Raw genomic sequence first — 18,318 nt, forward strand, 5'->3', positions numbered from 1 at the left:
ATGATAACACCCCCCCCCCCCCGGCTCTAAACCAGTTGTGCGAGTCGTGACACGCGCGCAGCGATCGGCGGCGTTGGACACGGGATGTTGAAATTCACTCGGGCGGCGTGGGCAGTGGGCACGGCACAGCGGAGGTTGCGGGCGGCATCCGGAGCGAGACGGAGCCGCGCCTCAAGCAGTCAGGCGCGCCGCGGGGGAGCGAGAGTCAGCCGGTGGGAGGTGGGGACACGAGAGTCAGGGGACACCGCGTGTGTGGCGGGCTGAAGGAGGGCATGTTAACGAAATCGACATTTGGGAGTGAGTGTCAGCCAGGGGTTAAGGGGAAGACAACGCCAAATAGAAGTGGGGATGTTGGCATGTTGAAGTTCTTTCGCACCGCACTTAGATAATCGAAGGTGCGGGCGAAGGGCAATAAACTAAACACAAAAAGCAGTTCTGAAGAAATTCGTTTAAAAGAAATCTATATTTAAAGGTGCATAGCTCCAGTGGCTGCTAATACGACCATAAGAGGGTCCTTTGAAGAAGGAATTGTCGCCTGTGTAATAAGGGGACTATTCAAGTTTCAAGTTTCATTTATTTGGTATAGCCCTGTGGGCCATGCGGCTCTTAAGTCGGGTGCACCCGCAACAAACTAAATATAAACACAGAACATCTTAAAGCGACGACGCGTAACAGAAACATCCTGGAATAAACCAGCAAATATTCCAAAAAAACGTACTTAAACGCTGTGTGCAAAAATCCAAATGTGGTGCAAGTCAACAATAAAAACCATAAGACATATTCTTGGTTCTTTCGGTAAAGTCACGTAGAAGGGAAATAACAAAATTAAAAAAATATAAAACAATAAAAAAACACAAGAAATTTAGATTACACAAAGGAAAGGTCGTTCGTTGTCTTCTGCAACCTGCAAAGCCTAGGGTTTCCACCACTGGTCACCCCAACGTAATGTTAAAGCTCAGCACCTTGTTGTGTTCCTCGACCGACGACTGCTCCTTCTCTCGAGTGGAGATGGGCGCTGTGATTGAATGGAATCCGCCACCTTTATCTGAATTCGACTTAAACATCACTCACTACCCCTTAAATGCACATTGTTCGACAACATATAAAGGACGCGTACGTTTGGCCATGTTTGCGAGTCGGATACGTTTGTTTTGGAAATATGCATTGTGATCCGTCCTATCAATACCCTAGAACTTGTACGGTGTTTTATTTAATGACACTTTCCCGTCTGCCTGCCTTGACATGTGATTTCACTTGACTCCCATGTTTTGGACAGCGTCTTCAGACGCGCCTGAATTTAGAGGATATTATAAATGCAAATTGCGTTTGCAATTAAACAACGCGTTTGTTTTACAGCACATCTGGATAATTATTTTCGGTTATCTGGTCTTAATTATAGGACATTTGAGCTTCATCATATTTTGTACTTGCATCAAACAATACTACGTCTGCGAATACCATTGCTTCAATAAATGGAGACAAATCGTGAGAGTGGTGTAGCCTTTGCCAGAATTCGACAACTGATTTTATTGTTCCATCTCGTTGGTTTACGCCCTCTCAGATACGTGACGTTCATGGCCTTTCACTCATTTCTCGGGATTCCTCAGCGTGTGACGTTGTGGGTGACTACGCGACACATTCCGTTGCCTCAATGTACGCAGCGGTCAATTGCTCAATTGCAATTCGTAATTGACTCTTTTGCACGTCTCGCGGCAGCGGCCTTTATTGTACCTGAAAAACCAGTTTGATGCACGCAGCGTTCTGCTTTGCAACATTTTGTACGCCCACTGCCGTCGCCGGGCCGCAGCGCAAAGGGGGCGATTTTCCCCAGGCCGCAGAAAAGGTCGAGATGTTGGAGACCTATTCTGGTATCTGTGCCCTGGGCCTCCAAAAATATGTCGGTGGCCTTATCCACAACACGCTTGCATCACACGCGCGCGACTCAGTGTTCTTGTGAATGTTGGTCCTTTTCGTCAAAAGTAATTACGTTTGATATTCTTGGTTCTTTCGGTAAAGTCACGTAGAAGGGAAATAATAAAATAAAATAATGATTATGTTTTATAATAAAAATAAACATAATTATCATGCACATAATTATTATGTTTTATAAAAAAACATAATTATCATGTTTTATTTTTATTATTTTATTATTTCCCTTCTACGTGACTTTACCGAAAGAACCAAGAATATGAATCCATGCGGTCACGAAAGCTTTATATCGAAATTTAATTACGTTTGGTAAACAATCCAAAATACAGTGTTGTGTTGAGCTGTATTCCCTACAGACCCATGAAGACTGTTTAATCTCTTGTGAGGGTGACTTCAGTAACCTCTCTGGCTAATCATAATCAGAAGACTGAAACCGACACCAATCTTCTGGCTCCTTGTTTTGCTGAACTTTATACCACCAAGTATTCGCAGAGGCATGCAAACTGCAAGGTAGTTTACATGTTTCCTTGCCAACGACAACCACATCATCAACCAAGACCTCGACAATTCATCTCGCTGCCGACTAAAGTCCCCACCTCCCTTCTGGTTTTGCGCTGTCACCATCCGACAATCTCTTCCAGTTCTGGAAGAACATTGCCGGCAAAACGGAGTGGAACAACACGGTTGTCCAGGATAAACACCTCATTTGAGACCCAAACATCGCACCTTCTGGCTTTGACGTTCCTCAGACACTGGTGGTCAGACCATCAACAGGCCGGCAAAACGGAGTGGAACAACACGGTTGTCCAGGATAAACACCTCATTTGAGACCCAAACATCGCACCTTCTGGCTTTGACGTTCCTCAGACACTGGTGGTCAGACCATCAACAGGCCGGCAAAACGGAGTGGAACAACACGGTTGTCCAGGATAAACACCTCATTTGAGACCCAAACATCGCACCTTCTGGCTTTGACGTTCCTCAGACACTGGTGGTCAGACCATCAACAGACCGATTCGCACATCTCCTTCATGAATGGAAATTGAAAGACAGGCCACAGCTGTGCGTCTGCGGTCTTGCGATCCAAACTGTGGGCCATGTAGTAAACCACTGCAGTATGCGCCCTGTAACGGAGGGGGAATAGCAAGGCCTGTGAAGCCCTCTCGTTGCTAGCAGACTCCGATATTGGCATTTAGTTCTTAAACATATTGCCTTTTGGCGTCCTCTGGTCCAACACCGTTTTGAGACGAGGCTCAAAAGAAAGCTGTCTCTGGTGTGGACCAATCGGTTTCAAATACAATGCACAGAATATGTTTTTTGTTTGCATTCTGACCACAAGTATTGTGGTTAATGCAGACATGATTCCTTGTAAAAGGTTTCAGTTTGGTGTTCTAACATCTTAACACCTGTTTGTTGCCAGAAAAAAAGGGGAAAACCTATTCTCATATTGCCATTCGCAAGAATAGAATATAGATTGTGTCCGTATAGTTTATACCTCTGCGTGCATGCATATACTTTCAGCAATGTGGGTCGCAACGGAACACTTCACCTATTCATACAAAGGATAATCCTTCATACAGGTCGAGGTATGGCCTGCCAGTGTTTCAGCTTTAGTTCTGAAAGTATAGAGAGCATTTCTCAAATAGCCTATGCAAACATCGGTGCTCTCCAATCACTCCAAATCAAATAGCGCACAACTGTATTATTTGTTGCAAGGTCAGAGTACTGGTCTCTCTTTACACAACGCTTATTTTATTGAAGTCGGGTCTAATTCAGCCACAATAGACCGGCCGGTCTTTGCACAAACTGGAGTTGTATTATACTATTTGGTTCTTTTGGTAAAGTCACATCGTGATTTTTTTTTCTACCTACGTGACTTTGCCGAAAGAACCAAAGAGTATGGATTCCTGCAGTCATGAAAGCTTCAAATAAAGATTGTAGTTGTATTTATTTAAAGTTAGGGTGATGTTGTATATGAAAAAAATGATAAAAAATAATAATTTAATGGATATCGAAAAAATGTGTAAATCTTTGCGATTATGCTAATTTATGCAATTATGCACATAGATTATTAATTAATGCGAATGTTTGTAACTATGCTAATGTGGGCAGTTATAATAATTAGGCTTAGCTTCGCTGCTTAAACATTTGTTGATTATATCTTAGTGTGTTATGTTAGGTTTCCAAATTCATATCTCAACGCAGGATACAGTTCTTATAAAAAAGATTGCTATGCATGAACTTAGGAAAGAAACACTCAAACACTTCTTTGTTAAGCAATTTTAATTCTAAACAAATACATGACACTCTAATATGCAAACTCTCATGCTTGGAATTATCCACGGTACCATCGAGGAAATTTCCTTCCGCGAGCAGTATAGATAACCATCAAGGATTGCGTTGTTTCACTTTGGCAACCGCACATATCATTAATTCCACCACGTAACGCGAGCTTAGACGGCGACAGAGAGTCTTTAAAACAGGCATGCAATGATATTCATACGAAAGGCAATAAAAGCAAATTATTATACCCCAAAGGCAAAAGTATATGTCAATAGATTCATCAGCAAGATTATATAATTAACGGTGAGCGTGCCCTCTCACGGAAGATTCGTATCTCTGGCTAAGCTTTAATTAATTTGTGAACAAGGTTCTATGGCAAAGGAACAGGTTTAATACGACATTCTATCTCTGTGAGCGTGTAGAAGCGTGACGAAGGTTTCGAAAGTTTAGTTTACATCGATGATAAAAAAAACCGAAATAAAACACATTTTTTAAAAACGACTAAGGCACTTATAAACGACAAAATTAATGAAAATAAAATTCATTAATTTCGATGTTTTACCTACGTGACTTCACCGAAAAAAACCTAAGAATATGAATCCTTGCAGTCACGAAAGCTTCAAATCTAGAACTTATAAACGACATATTCTTCTTCTTGGTTCTTTCGGTAAAGTCACGTAGAAGGGAAATAATAAAATAATAAAAATAAAACATAATAAAATAATTCTCATGACGTTTCGGCCACAACGCAAGCATCCGTCCTCAGGTGAAGAACAGGTCCGTCTGAAAGACAGCGTCTTATCACTCGATGAGCCACGATGCCTTCACGGCCAGCTGATAGTTCATACACTTTTATAATTAGTCTTCTTATGATTGGCTAGGGTCGGTTCCATTGCCCCCATTTGATTGTCCCCTTGATCAATTCTTGGGGGAGCAGACGTCGGGCGCGTCGTGGGTTTGTGAGCGTGGGGGTGGGATGCGAACGGCTTCGGAGAAGTTCCCTCTCGCTCGGGGGGCGTGGCCGCAGCGAGCCGTCGGCTTTCTCCGCTGCTAGCTGGATGAGCGGCGTCGGCACGATGTTGTCCTGGAAGAGGCTCGGTCGCTCGTGACCCTCGGTGGCCCCCGGTGGCCCCCGGTGGCGCCCGTTGTTCGTTCGCTCGTGCGCTGGTGGCTGGCACCTTTGGGCACTGGGCGACGCGGCTGTGCGCGCTCTCCGGCTCCGGGTGCTCTGGCGATGAACGATGCTCTCGTTCGGTGATGGCAGACGCTGGGTGCTTTCGCTATTTCACGAGTGATAACTATAATCTTCGCCAGTCTCCGCCACTTAGTGGCGAATGGCGGTTGTTGTTGTTGTTGTGATTTATTGGAATAATTAAGTTCTTCAAACGAAGCAGCTGTCCCAGATTGTCCGTTCAGCCTCTGCAATAATTCCTCGCGGTGGGTGTTACTCTTTGTTTCAAACAAACCTTCTCGTTTTTTCCGTTTTCTGTTTAGAAGGTAAAATGAGACTCGCTTTACTTCTTATAATTACTTGTACTTTTGATTGTAAGTGATTCAAGGTATGTTGTAGCCGGGTTCACAGTATTCCCATCGAGGTTTGATTTTTTTTTATGGGAAGATGTTCTTTGCTTGTGTGTGCAAATCTTGCTATCTGTGCTGCGGGAAGACAAAGGCGGTTGGGAGGTTCTTTCCCTATGGAGTGCATTCCATCTTGGGTAGGTATGACTGACTTGTTTCGCCTTTAATTATTCTCGATGATCCTTTGTCTACTACTCGTAATTATTCTTTTTAATTTGTGTTTATTCAAGCTTCGTGATTTAGCATTATTATTACCACGTATTTTCATAGGGTTTACTAAACTTCGTTTCACTGCCTGTATCCTGGGTGTGTGCTGTTTGTTCTCGAGTTATTATTATAATTCTTATCTGATATCCCGAGGCTAGGGAATTCGTTTTGGCTTAAAAACGACCCTGACTGCCATCATTATTCTTTGATGCTTCGGTCAGGTCGCGTAGAAAATTATTAAAGGTAACAATAACATTAGTATTGAATTAATAAATGGGGAGTCATGATCCACTGGTGTAGATTGTAGCCTGGTTTTTAATTGGAGTGAGTGAGGATCGATAATGTCCGCTTAATCTTTGTCACTAAGTTTTGGATTTTCGTTATTAGAAGAAACATGAAAAAGTTAACCAACGCCAAACGCCTGTGTTCTCTGTCATCGGGGAGGGTGGGGGGCGTGTTTTTTTGTATGACCGACCCTTCCGTTGGCGGGAGGGTGGGTGTCATTCTCTTTTATGGATGGTTCATCTCCTGCCCTCTGACCTCGAGCATGAAAGGCAGCTGTGGTGAGGGTGGGTGCTACAACCTTTCTTTGTGGCCCCGCGATTGATTGAAAAAAAATATCTTTTTCGGCAGAATTATTCTTAATATGAATTTTGGAAAAAGGGTCACATATACAACAGTGAGTACATCCACTTTATAGTTATTGTACAAGTAATGCTATTCTAGCTAAATAATCCCACTCTATCTATAAAGACAAAAATCCCCGTTTAGATATACACATTATTTGGTACACAAGCACGCGTAACAAAACACTAAACATATTCGTCAATAATACTGCCTTTATATAACCCTACTAGCGTTACTACCCGATTACACGGCCTACGCGGAGGGTGGGGGGATGCGTGACGTCAGCAGGCACACTGCGTGACGCTACCGCATGCGGGTGACATCACAGATGTGACGTCACAGATGTGACGTCACCGCTCGCTTGCCATGCAAAATATAACCATTATTGCGCCCCCCCCCCACAAAACACAAGTCTATTTTCATACTTTTTGCATTGTGTACAGTCTGGAAGCTACCCACATGCCAAATTTCAAGCTTGTTGCATGTCGGGAAGTATGCTGAACATTTCGAAGAGACACACATTCACAAATGTCTCTTTTATATTAGGGGAGAATAAACGTATGCACTTTGAAGAAGGGCAATCGCCCCAAAATGTTGCCTATGCTATATTTTCCGTTTAACACCAGTGATATTGACGAAGGTATTGCATTTTTCTGGTTTCGACAATATTTTTTATATTTACATACAAACTGTTGCGGAAAGTGTCGTTTAAGCAAATGCCTGTTCGGGCTAGAACGGCGCTCGAGGGAGTAGCGTTGCCAATACCTCGCCAAACCGCAATTGTCTCCATACGGTTCTTTACACACCGTACCAGGCATTCAATTAAGACCTCGGGGAGTCACAGGACGGGTTGAGACATTTGGCACTGATTTTGGCCTTGAGCAGAGAATGATGACCGCGACTCCTATACCGCTTCCTGCACATGCACGCACATAGCCCACGAGCCCATACTAGATGGGTTTTCACCTGTCGGTACCACCTGAGATGGTGTCACTTTGGTGGTCCCAATTTCTTTATTTACACGCTTTTATTTAACTCACTCTGACTGTTGTTGTATCCTCAAATCTTGTAACTCAATCTTTACCCACTTCCAAATGTGGTATCGACTGCAAACTTGGTATACTTATGTCATACTGATGACTACTATATTCTATCATAAAAAATTAAAAAAAACATTTTAAAACATTCTTTTTTATATGTTATTTTCGGCTTGGGTCTAATTGTCCACGATCAACTGACGTTGGCTGTAACTGACCACGGTCCCTGACGTTATGGCAAGCTTCGGGGCCACTTCCTGGAGTAGTGGAGTTCTTACATTACTAGTACGATACATTTCATTAAAACGTGTTTGAAAAAAACTTTTTTTAATATTATTTATGTAGCCAATTACAGTTCAATTATGTGATGACCAATTGAAATGAGTGGGGATATCACCTGACTATGATTATCCATACCAGTGGTGTTTAGCGTATTTTGGCGACTGTACCCCTTGTTGAATTGTGTTTCAACCGAGGACTCCCTTGCCTGACCCAACATGGTTCTGATGTATGAATAATGAATATGAATATATTAACCAATTTTCCATTTTGTGAGGTATTCTAACGAGCTAGTAAATTGCAAGCGAAAAAAATACTCTGCATGCGTGAACGATTCATGAGTTTAGAAAGGTATTTTATATCGTTATAGATTACCATGTTGATAAAAATGTATCGTAGTTATTTTATATTAGCATGTTCATACATGATTATTCACCAATGACTGTTATGTATATCATTTTACACATTTACTAGCAGAAGTACCCGGCGTTGCCCGGGTGAAAAATATATTTCTTAATAACCTTACATATATACACAGATTTCATTGTTATGTAATGTTTGAAAGTTTTCAGAAGATTTTAAATGTATTTTCTCCCCGGGCAACGCTGGGTATATCGAGTTTATACCACAAAGTCGTCGCTTGACACGGGTGGGGTGTCGAGGCCTAGTACCGTGCAGAGCCTCCGGCCTCGCCTAAATTGCCCACCCGGCTAAGGCTGGGTACTGGGGCCGTTAACCCCCCCCCCCCCGCGCTACAATAATACTGTCTAATCGCTATAATTTTATTATCTACCGACCCTATAATAGTAATTGCACACATTGGGGTGGGGGGGGAGTGAAGAGGACGTGAAACTTTGATGAATTTACCTCAGAGTCGCGTGCTAATGCATGCGCATATTTTTAATGGGAATTAAAAATGGCGTCCACCCCGCAGCGAATGCGTCGCTACCCGTTGCCAGGGGCAACCGCCGTGGAAAACCAAACGGACCAATCGCGTCTCGCAAATCCCTCACATTTCGTCCAATGAAACTGCGTATGGTCCGGCGACACACAGACAAACAGACACACACACAGACAGACAGACAAACAGACAGATTTGTGATTTTATATTTTACACATTTATAAATCACCTCATGTACCCCCCTGGGACATTGCCACGGTTGAGAACCACTGATCCATCCGAATACATCGGTATAATGCGAAAGTGTTGCTATGGTTGAAGTGTTTGACGATTTCTGCGCTGGCTCATGGACGAACAAAGCAATGATAGAGCCACGTCAAAGAGACAGACATCTATGGGATATTTTTGCTCCACCCGAATTATAAATGATCTAATAATTGCATTGCCTTTGTCCTGTTCGCCTTTTGGCGTCCTCTGGTCTAACACTGGTGTGAGACAATGCTCTAAAGAACAAGGCGGTCTCTGGTATAGGCCAACCAGTTTGAAAGACAATCCATATGTTATCAAAGAATTCTTGATTTGAAGCTTTCGTGACCGCAGGAATCCACGTAGGTATAAAAAAAAATAAAAAAATAAAAAAATCACGATGTTTCGATTGCAACACAAGCAATCATCATAAAATATTATTGCTGGGGTTTTCCAACCTGATTATGATTGCTTGTGTTGCAATCGAAACGTCGTGGTTTACTTTAATTTTATACCTACGTGACTTTATCAGAACATGTTTGTTTGCATGTTTTGCCACAAGTACGTGTGGTTAATGCAGACTTGATGTCTTACCAAATGTATCTATTTGGTGTTTGAACATCTTAACACCTGTGTTATTGCCAGAAAGAGTAACACCGATACTTATATCTTCATCACTCGTTACACGTCTGTTGGTTAGTATTGATGTAAAAATGAGTTGGAACATTTGTTATTCAGTGCTGTTCGTGGGAGTTGTTTCATCCAGACTTCACCGTGCTGCTCAGTGAAGGCCGGTGTACAGTGAAGGCAGGTGTAATGTAGATGGACCCAGTACGGTGTCATATATCATTCAACCACAACAGACGTAATGCAGACTGGAAGCAACTTGGTTTAACCACAGAGGTATGCATTGCATGTACAAGGTCACGCAGCCACATACAGACCACCAGTTGAAATGCACTGGATCTGTAGCCATTGTAGAAGTCTAGACCACCAACTTAAAGACTTAAGGAAATGTCACCATTCCAAAAGGCAGCAGTAAAACAGAAACACAACTGTAGACTGGTTTTGTCCGTATTATGACTTATCCCTATCGTACAGTCATCAATGTTCGCCGCTGCCATATGCCTCTGGAAGCCCCGTCTATGCTGGAGGCTGACTATCTTCGCACTCTGCCGACCCATTCCCACTTGCCCAAGGCAACGATACATCTAACCTGCAAAAGGACGATAAATTCTTCACAACAGAAAAAATATTGTTGCCTTCATTGCCATTTTTACCAATGAAATGATACTGAGTTAATTCTTGTTTCCTTCTGGAAAGCTAATGGGCCCCCCAAATTCACAACTCGTGTTGACCGTGACTCGATCTCTCGTCCGCTGGGGTCGTTGCTGTCGTCCACTAGCCACTGCCGTCACAGCAAAGAGGCTGGGGTTGCGCACACCTCTCTCCACACACACCAGCCGGCTCTCATCACATGTGCCGCAGAGAGTTGGGGTCTCACCTGAGACGGCTCAAGACTCGCCGCCCATCAAAGGCCGATGATTCCCCATGTATCCGCCTTCGTTGATCAGTGCTGGGACGCAATGCGTGAGAGGCAGGGTTGTTGGAGGCTGCTGACGCAATGAGGGTTCTCACCGTTGCGGTACCGGCACCGTAGGAGGGAGAACGTGCAAGAGACAAGATTCACGCGTGACGGGATTTTCGCGAGAATCGGGACGAAGTCGCGATGTGTGGCTGGTGGACGGTGTGGGCCGAGACGAACGGCAGATTTTCACCGCAATATATTATCGCCACTTTCGCAGCCTTACGCCTACAACACCTGGCAAGCCCTTTCCAAGTACTAACCGGGCTGAATCACGCTCACCTTCTGAGATCCGTCATGATCGGGCGTATTCAGAGTGATTTGGCCGTAAGCAATGATTCGCACGAATTGCAATGGATACGTGATTTGTTCTGAGATTAATATAGAATGATGCATCATGCATCCTTGGGGTGGTGGCATGGCCTAGGTGGAGCGCGTTCACCGCTTGTTGGTAGAGGTTCAAGGTTCAAATCTAGCGACCGCCCAAATTATTACTGTAGCTGTCAAAATCAATCTTAAGGGCAGTCTCGTTCACAGTGGGCGTTAAAGATCCTCTGACGTAATTTGCCGGTGTCAGGGTCCAAATGTGCCATGATTTATAAAATTATCCGCAAATGACTAAATTGGGATTATACCTAAAATGACCGCCCCGGCCAAACAACTTGAACTTGAGCTACAGGTCATTATTGGACACATGTTTCCGAGTTGTATTCAGGGGTAAGACAGGCCCTGCTGATGTATTTGACGATACTGTACAGTACTTCAAAACAGCATTGATATCCAAAGACTTCCTGCGAATGTGAACCGTGGCAACCTGTGTGTTCTGCATGGTGATCGCATTGTCCATGCTGAAACCTGCGTAGCTTGCGAGATATGGCAACAACGGGTGGATCTGTGAAAACTACTGGACATCTGTTAAAAAAAAGAGTTTCATCACTCATCGAATTTATCCGGGATAAAGATTCTGATTTGGGGCAGAATGTTTACTTATTGTATTTATATGACATCGTGACATTATATCACGAAGCATATTTAATTACATTAGACAGTATAATGGATGTGTGCGACGGTTGCACAGTGACCCGACTGACACGGTGTTGAGAATGCCTTCATGCATGAGTGGCTTATTAAAGGGGCTGTAAAAACATTATTGCGGCATTTGTTTACACGAAAAATTTCGATTTTTTATTTTTTTACCAGGTACGGCCCACTGAGCTACACAGCTCTTTTTCAGAAGCGACCTGGCCACAAATGATCGCTCAACGTAGTGGCTTATCACGTGGAAATGTATAGCAACCAAATACAACTCGAATCGCACGAGGGGAAACCCGCAGGACACGGAGAAAAATCCACGCGACCACGGAAAGAGAGACACGCAAACTCCAAAATACACAGCAGGCGTCAGGGTCAAGATCGAACCCACGATCCCTTCATACCAGGCGAGGTCGTTCGCCGCGTGGCTGGGCAAATACAATACGTGGTGGCCAGGCCTTAACAAAAGGTCATCACCTTGTATTCTAAAACCATCTTAGTGAGGCAATACAGCCTGGAATGACGATGCATAAGTAAAGTTCAGACTATTTATAAAAATAATCCGACCTTTTTAAATTTCCATATTCCACGAAGGGTCGTGTAGGTTCGTGCAGTGGGTGGCCCACCAGATGGATTTTATCGCTCAGGGCCAACATCAGTGACGAGTGGAGTCCGTAAGGGGCCGTCCATAAATGACGTCACGCAACTAGGGGGGTGGGGTCAGACATTTGTGACGATGTGTGACGAAGGGGGGGGGGGGGGTGAGAAATATGACGTCACATCAAAATGCGCAACTTTAAATAAGTATAGACAACACGTTCTAGTTAATTGAATAGTATTTTTAATAAATGTGTTTTCCTACAACATCAGATTGCAGCGCCACATTATATACGCACTATAATGACAATAGTTTAAAGCGATTTGAAGCATGTTTAAAATATTTTTGGGGGGGGAGGGGGCAGAGCTTTGTGACGTCATATTTGAGGGGGTCTGACTTTTTGTGACGCCGTGTAACTAGGGGGGGGGGGGGCAAAAATCGTCCAAAATCGCGTGACGTCATTTATGGACGGCCCCAACATTTTGGCTGTACCGCCGTCTCCTGGCGAGCCGTGGTATGACTGCACCTCGACGCCAACGGTAAAAGTGAGTTTCGCAACATATGTACGATCCACCAACACTCGCCTTCCAGAATGCTTGTAAAGTGATGTTTATTTAATGAGGCTGAAACCACCGCTGGCAGGAAATCGGCAGTAGTTACTGTTCAAGTTCAAGTTCATTTATTAGGTATAGCCCTGTGAGCCATTCGGCTCTTGAATCGGGTGCAACCGCAACAAACAAAAAACAAAAACATGAACAAGAAAACATCTTATGTGCAAACAGAAAATCCAAGAAAAGACAGCAAAATATCGCAGAAAAAGCACCGTACACCAACACTGTGTGCAAAAATCCCAGTGGGATGCAAGTCAAACAACAACAACAACAACCACAAGACAACTTAGATTAAGGCCATCAGTCTAACTCTGTACTACAACAAACAAACATGGCCAAACTAAAAAACTTTTCGAAAATCACCAAAATAAAGCCATAAAAGCAATGAAACAGTGATCATAGGAACTGTGACCGAATTTTCATAATAAACGACGTAAACAACATGTACCACCAAACCCTGTAGCCATAGCTGGCTGCATGAGTCACTCTACAACAGCAGGAGCATCAGTCGGAGTATCAACATTTTTTAGTTTAACACGTAGGAGAGCCTCACCATTCTGTTTAACACGTAGGAGAGCCTCACCATTCTGGCGAATTGCCCGATGATGCTGATTGCAATTACCAGCGAAACGTCGTACTCAAATTGTAAATGTTGTTGCTTCAACACACCGGTGGGCTAAAGCAGTGAACTATTTGTCTTTGTCAACGTGACACATTTTTACTGATTGGCCGTGTCGGGTGGTGGAGGGTTACGACACATTTATAAATAAACGCGATCTAAACCCAAAAATCGTTGATTATGAACATTTTTTAAATGCACCTTTAAGATCAGCACACTAAATCAAAATACAGATCATACTTTGCAGCGATCATCCGGAGCGAAACATTGTATTTTAGGCCACTGAATTGCAGTGGCAGCTTGGGGTGTACAACTCCTCTAGAGCAGTTTTGAGTGAAGATCTCATAGGTAGTGATTCAAGTTGCAGTTTATTGGCAATAGCATTCCAGACCCTGGGGGCATCAATAGCAAAGGCCCTTCCTCCAGTATTTGTACGGCAATAGGGAATGTGAAGCTGGTAAATGAGCGAAGACCTTGGGTCAAATTTGTTCTTTGAAACAGAGAGGAGATCCAGCAGGTAATCTGAGATTTTTTTGTAAGTACATCATGAATAAATAAGATCTGATACACAAGCCGTCGAACATTGAGAGATGTTAAGTTTGACCCAATGTAGAGATCACAGTGGTGAGTCCTATATGGACAGTTCAATGCAAATATTAAGGCCGAGTGATACATTGAGTCAAGCTTCTTCAGTACAGTACTGGGGTTTGATTTATACACGATGTCACAGTAATCAAGTAGAGGCAGTATGGTAGCTTTTATCAATTCCAAACGGAACATAGGGGGGAAGCAGTGCTTGTGTTGATACAGAAAACCAATTTTTATTTTTGTCCTTTTACCAATATAATCAATGTGATCTTCAAAATTCAGTTTTGAATCAAGAATGACCCCAAGATACTTATAGATCTTGACTTGCTCTATTTGATAATTATTTAAGGAATGTAATTGGGGAAAAATAGCTTCCTGCTTTATTCCTGATGAGAAGCATAGCACCTTGGTTTTGGAGGTATTCAGGACTAGTTTAAGATCAACTAGCTGATGTTGTAGTTTGTTGAAATCACCCTGGAGCTTAGCAATCACGTCATCTGGAGAGCGGCCAGCAGTAATCAGTATCGTGTCATCTGCAAAAAGATTTACCCTGAAATGATCCAGGTCAGTGCCCAATTCATTGACATAAAGAGAGAACAAGAGGGGGCCGAGGATTGAACCCTGTGGAACCCCTTTTGTTATCTTAACACTGTTTGACCTCCAACCATCTGTGAGTACAGTTTGGGTGCGAGAAGAGAGGTAATTTTTTAATCATTCTACTGCGTATTTGGAGAAAGGGAGGCAACTTAGTTTACTAAGCAGGGTGTTGTGGTCGACTGTATCAAAGGCTTTGGATAAGTCAAGAAAAAGACTGGCGCAGTACTGCTTATTATCAAGGCTACTGTAAATGTGATTCAGAGAGTCTAATGCAGCAGATGTGGTGCTGTATTTTTTTCGGAACCCAGATTGTTTTCGATGTAATAGATTGTTGTCGGACAGGAAACTGCTAATTTGGTAGTTCAATAATTTTTCTAAAATTTTCATCAACGGGGACAAAATTTAGATTGGTCGGTAGTTATTTGGATCATCTTTAGGGCCCCCTTTGTGAAGTGGACGAACATAGGAATGTTTCCATTCTAGAGGTATTGATGCTTCTTTGATGGACAGGTTGAAAACATGGGCTATAGGTTTGTATATTAGGTGACCAACAGTTAGCAGAGCAAAGACGGGAATACTATCTGCTCCGGTAGAGGAGGACCCTTTGAGGTAGGACAGTTGTTTCAGAAACTAAATTCGTTTAATGTTTGGACAGGGGTGTAGGAATTTGCATGCGCAGGGGTGACTCCCAATACATTATCAAAAAGGTCACCAGCTTCAGAAAAATTAAGGTTAAAATTGTCAACTATTTTTTGGGGCTCTAAAAAATATTCCCCATTTCGGTTAAGCTCAACGGGCAAATTATCTGTGTTAGATGCCTTTTCGATACTTTTGATTGTTTTCCCGAAGATCCTGGCATTTCCATGTAATTCCAGGAGAGTGGAGGAAAAGTACGCATTTTTTGCATGCCATATTTTTTTGACGCATCCATTCCTTAAAATCCTGCATTCTAACCAGTCATGGACCAAATTACTTTTCTGAGCACATGCCCAAGCCTTGTCCCTAGTTTTCATGAGCTTAGTAATCAAGGGATCAAGCCATGGTGGGCGGTTGCCTTTAGTTTTAAATCTAACTAACGGAGCATGTTTGTTAAGAATTTGGAGAAACGTGTACCTGAAGGTCTCCCAAGCCGTAGTCAGGTTGGGGATATCACAAACCTTGTCAATATCCAAGTGAAGCACATCATTAGTAAATGCGTGAATGCTGAAGTGTCTCATGGAGTGCTTCTCAACCAATTTAGGGGGGGCTTTGGGTCTGGCTGATGATCTCACCCCAAATATGAAGGAGTGATCACTAAGGTTATTACCCAGAACACCAATCAGCGCGAAATTGTGAGGGGCATTTGTTAATAAGGCATCAAGCAGAGATGATTGTCCTGGGTTTTTTAGGTTGGGTCTTGTGGAGACATTTATTAATTGAAACAGGTTAAATTCATCTGCAAAATTTGTGGCCACGGCCGGCGGGTTTAGCCAATTCCAATTGAGATCACCCATTAAAATGATTTCACCTTTAGGAAGGCCCCCAAGAAGCTCCCTCAGTGCGTTCCGAGCTTCAACATCCTTACCACTAGGCGGTCTATAGCAGCACACTACCAATATCTGTTGATTTTTAGGGAGAGTGATTCTGAGAGCCAGACCTTAAAAGCAATATTTCTTTAACAAGGAATGAGCTGGTGAACATGCAATAGTACTACGAACATATATGGCAATTCCACCTCCTTTAGACCCTCGGTCAAGTTGAAAAAGGTTGTAGTTGTCAATAATAATCTGCAAGTCATTGACGGCCAGAGTGAGAAATGTTTCTGTAAGGCAGAAAATGTCCGAGTCCAGATTTGCCACTTATAGTTTTAGTTGACTTAATTTAATCATAAGCCCTCTGATGTTGACGTGTAGAACACCAACACCTTTTCTGCCAGAAAAATCTACAGAATTAAATGAGTTCTTTACATTTGGGCCAGAGTGAAGCTCAATACCTCCCAGAAATAAGAAAAGTAGAATTAATAGTTTGCACAAGTATTTTCTGTGAAAGGATGAAGAGCGACGAACGAATGGACGAATAGCAGCTGCTTACGTATGGTGACATTTTTAAGAGCAGAATGAAGTTAGGAAGGAGTGCTGGTGAAGTAATAGGACAGAGATAGGGTTTAAAAGGATACAATGATGGAGTGTAGAAGTGGCTATAAGCTGTTTCACTAGCAGGTGTAGTGGCAAATGGAGCATCAAGTATGGACGATAAATAACTAGGGCTGCCAGTGGTGGAGTTGTGTTTGGCACTAGATATGGCCGGGAGGGAGAGCAGTAGAATATACAGCAGAACTGCCATCTTTAAAATAACAAAGAACCACAACAGTTAAACACACACGTGAAAACGTACAGGTAGGCCGAGCGCAAGTAATGTCTTGCTGCACTCGTCACACATGTACGGCTTCTCGCCCGTGTGCTTGAGTTTGTGGTGGCGGTCAGCTCCCAGTCACGAAGTTTACTAGTCGTTCAGGTTCTTGCTGTTTGTAAGCACACCTTTGTGCGTTGCTATTTCTCTACGCTAGTGTGCATGTAACCTAACACTTCACTCTCTGTTTCTCTCAAGCAGCGTATTCGCGAACAGGGCAATAACCTGATCAAGCAGGTGAAGGGTAAAAACCTCAAGGAGTGGGTCAAGATGGTCGAGGGCTTCCTGCAGAAGCTTTGGCTCCTTGCTAACAGAGAGCGTTTCTGAGCAAACCAGGCAGCAGCAGTTAAGGCAGACCCAATGAGCAGCAGCTCAAGCAGGCCCAGGGAGCAGCAGCTCAGGCAGCTGCAGGGAGCAGCAGCACAGACAGGCCCGTGGAGGAGTAGACCAGGCAGACCCAGGCAGCAGCAGCTCATGTAGACACGGGGGGCAGCAGCTCATGTAGACACGGGGGGCAGCAGCTCATGTAGACACGGGGGGCAACAGCTCAGACGTGTAACTCTCGAGCCGGAGCTCGTCACCAACACCGTCGACATCGCCGAGGACATCGCCATCTCCAACACCATGTCTGGCGTGGGTACTGTCTTACCGGCAGACTTTAGCCCTGCAACAGGAACATCGCATTCCCATCCACTGTGGCGGCGTGAGACCGGGTGGAGGTCCGACTTTATAGCAGGAGACGGCAGACCGAATGAATTCGTGCTCTGACGGGCTCTGCCGGTCCATGACAGCGTGATTTGTTATATTTAAGGAGCGTCCTGCTATATCGGCACGTTTGGCCAAATCCTTTTGTAAGGAGCACATACTATATGTTTGTTTCCGTGTATAGTGTACCATTCATAATATAGGTTTTTGGGTCAGATCGCGTTATTTATAAATGTCTCGTAACCCTCCACCACCCGACACGACCAAACAGTAAAAAATGTGTCACGTCTTAAATAGAGCAGCAGCAGGGTGACGTCATCGGAAGCAACAGGAGAGCTTCACCATTCTTGCCCGATGAAGCTGATTGTAATTATCAGCGAAACGTCATACTCAAATGTTAAAATGCTGCTGATTCTCTCTTCAACACACTGGTGGGCTAAATAAGTGAATAATTTTGTCCTTTGAAAAAACATGACACATTTTTTACTGTTTGGCCGTGTCGGGTGGT

The sequence above is a fragment of the Lethenteron reissneri genome, chromosome 20 (assembly GCF_015708825.2).
Source record: "Lethenteron reissneri isolate LAM-NWPU_2019-01 chromosome 20, ASM1570882v1, whole genome shotgun sequence".
In the NCBI taxonomy this organism is placed as follows: domain Eukaryota; kingdom Metazoa; phylum Chordata; class Hyperoartia; order Petromyzontiformes; family Petromyzontidae; genus Lethenteron; species Lethenteron reissneri.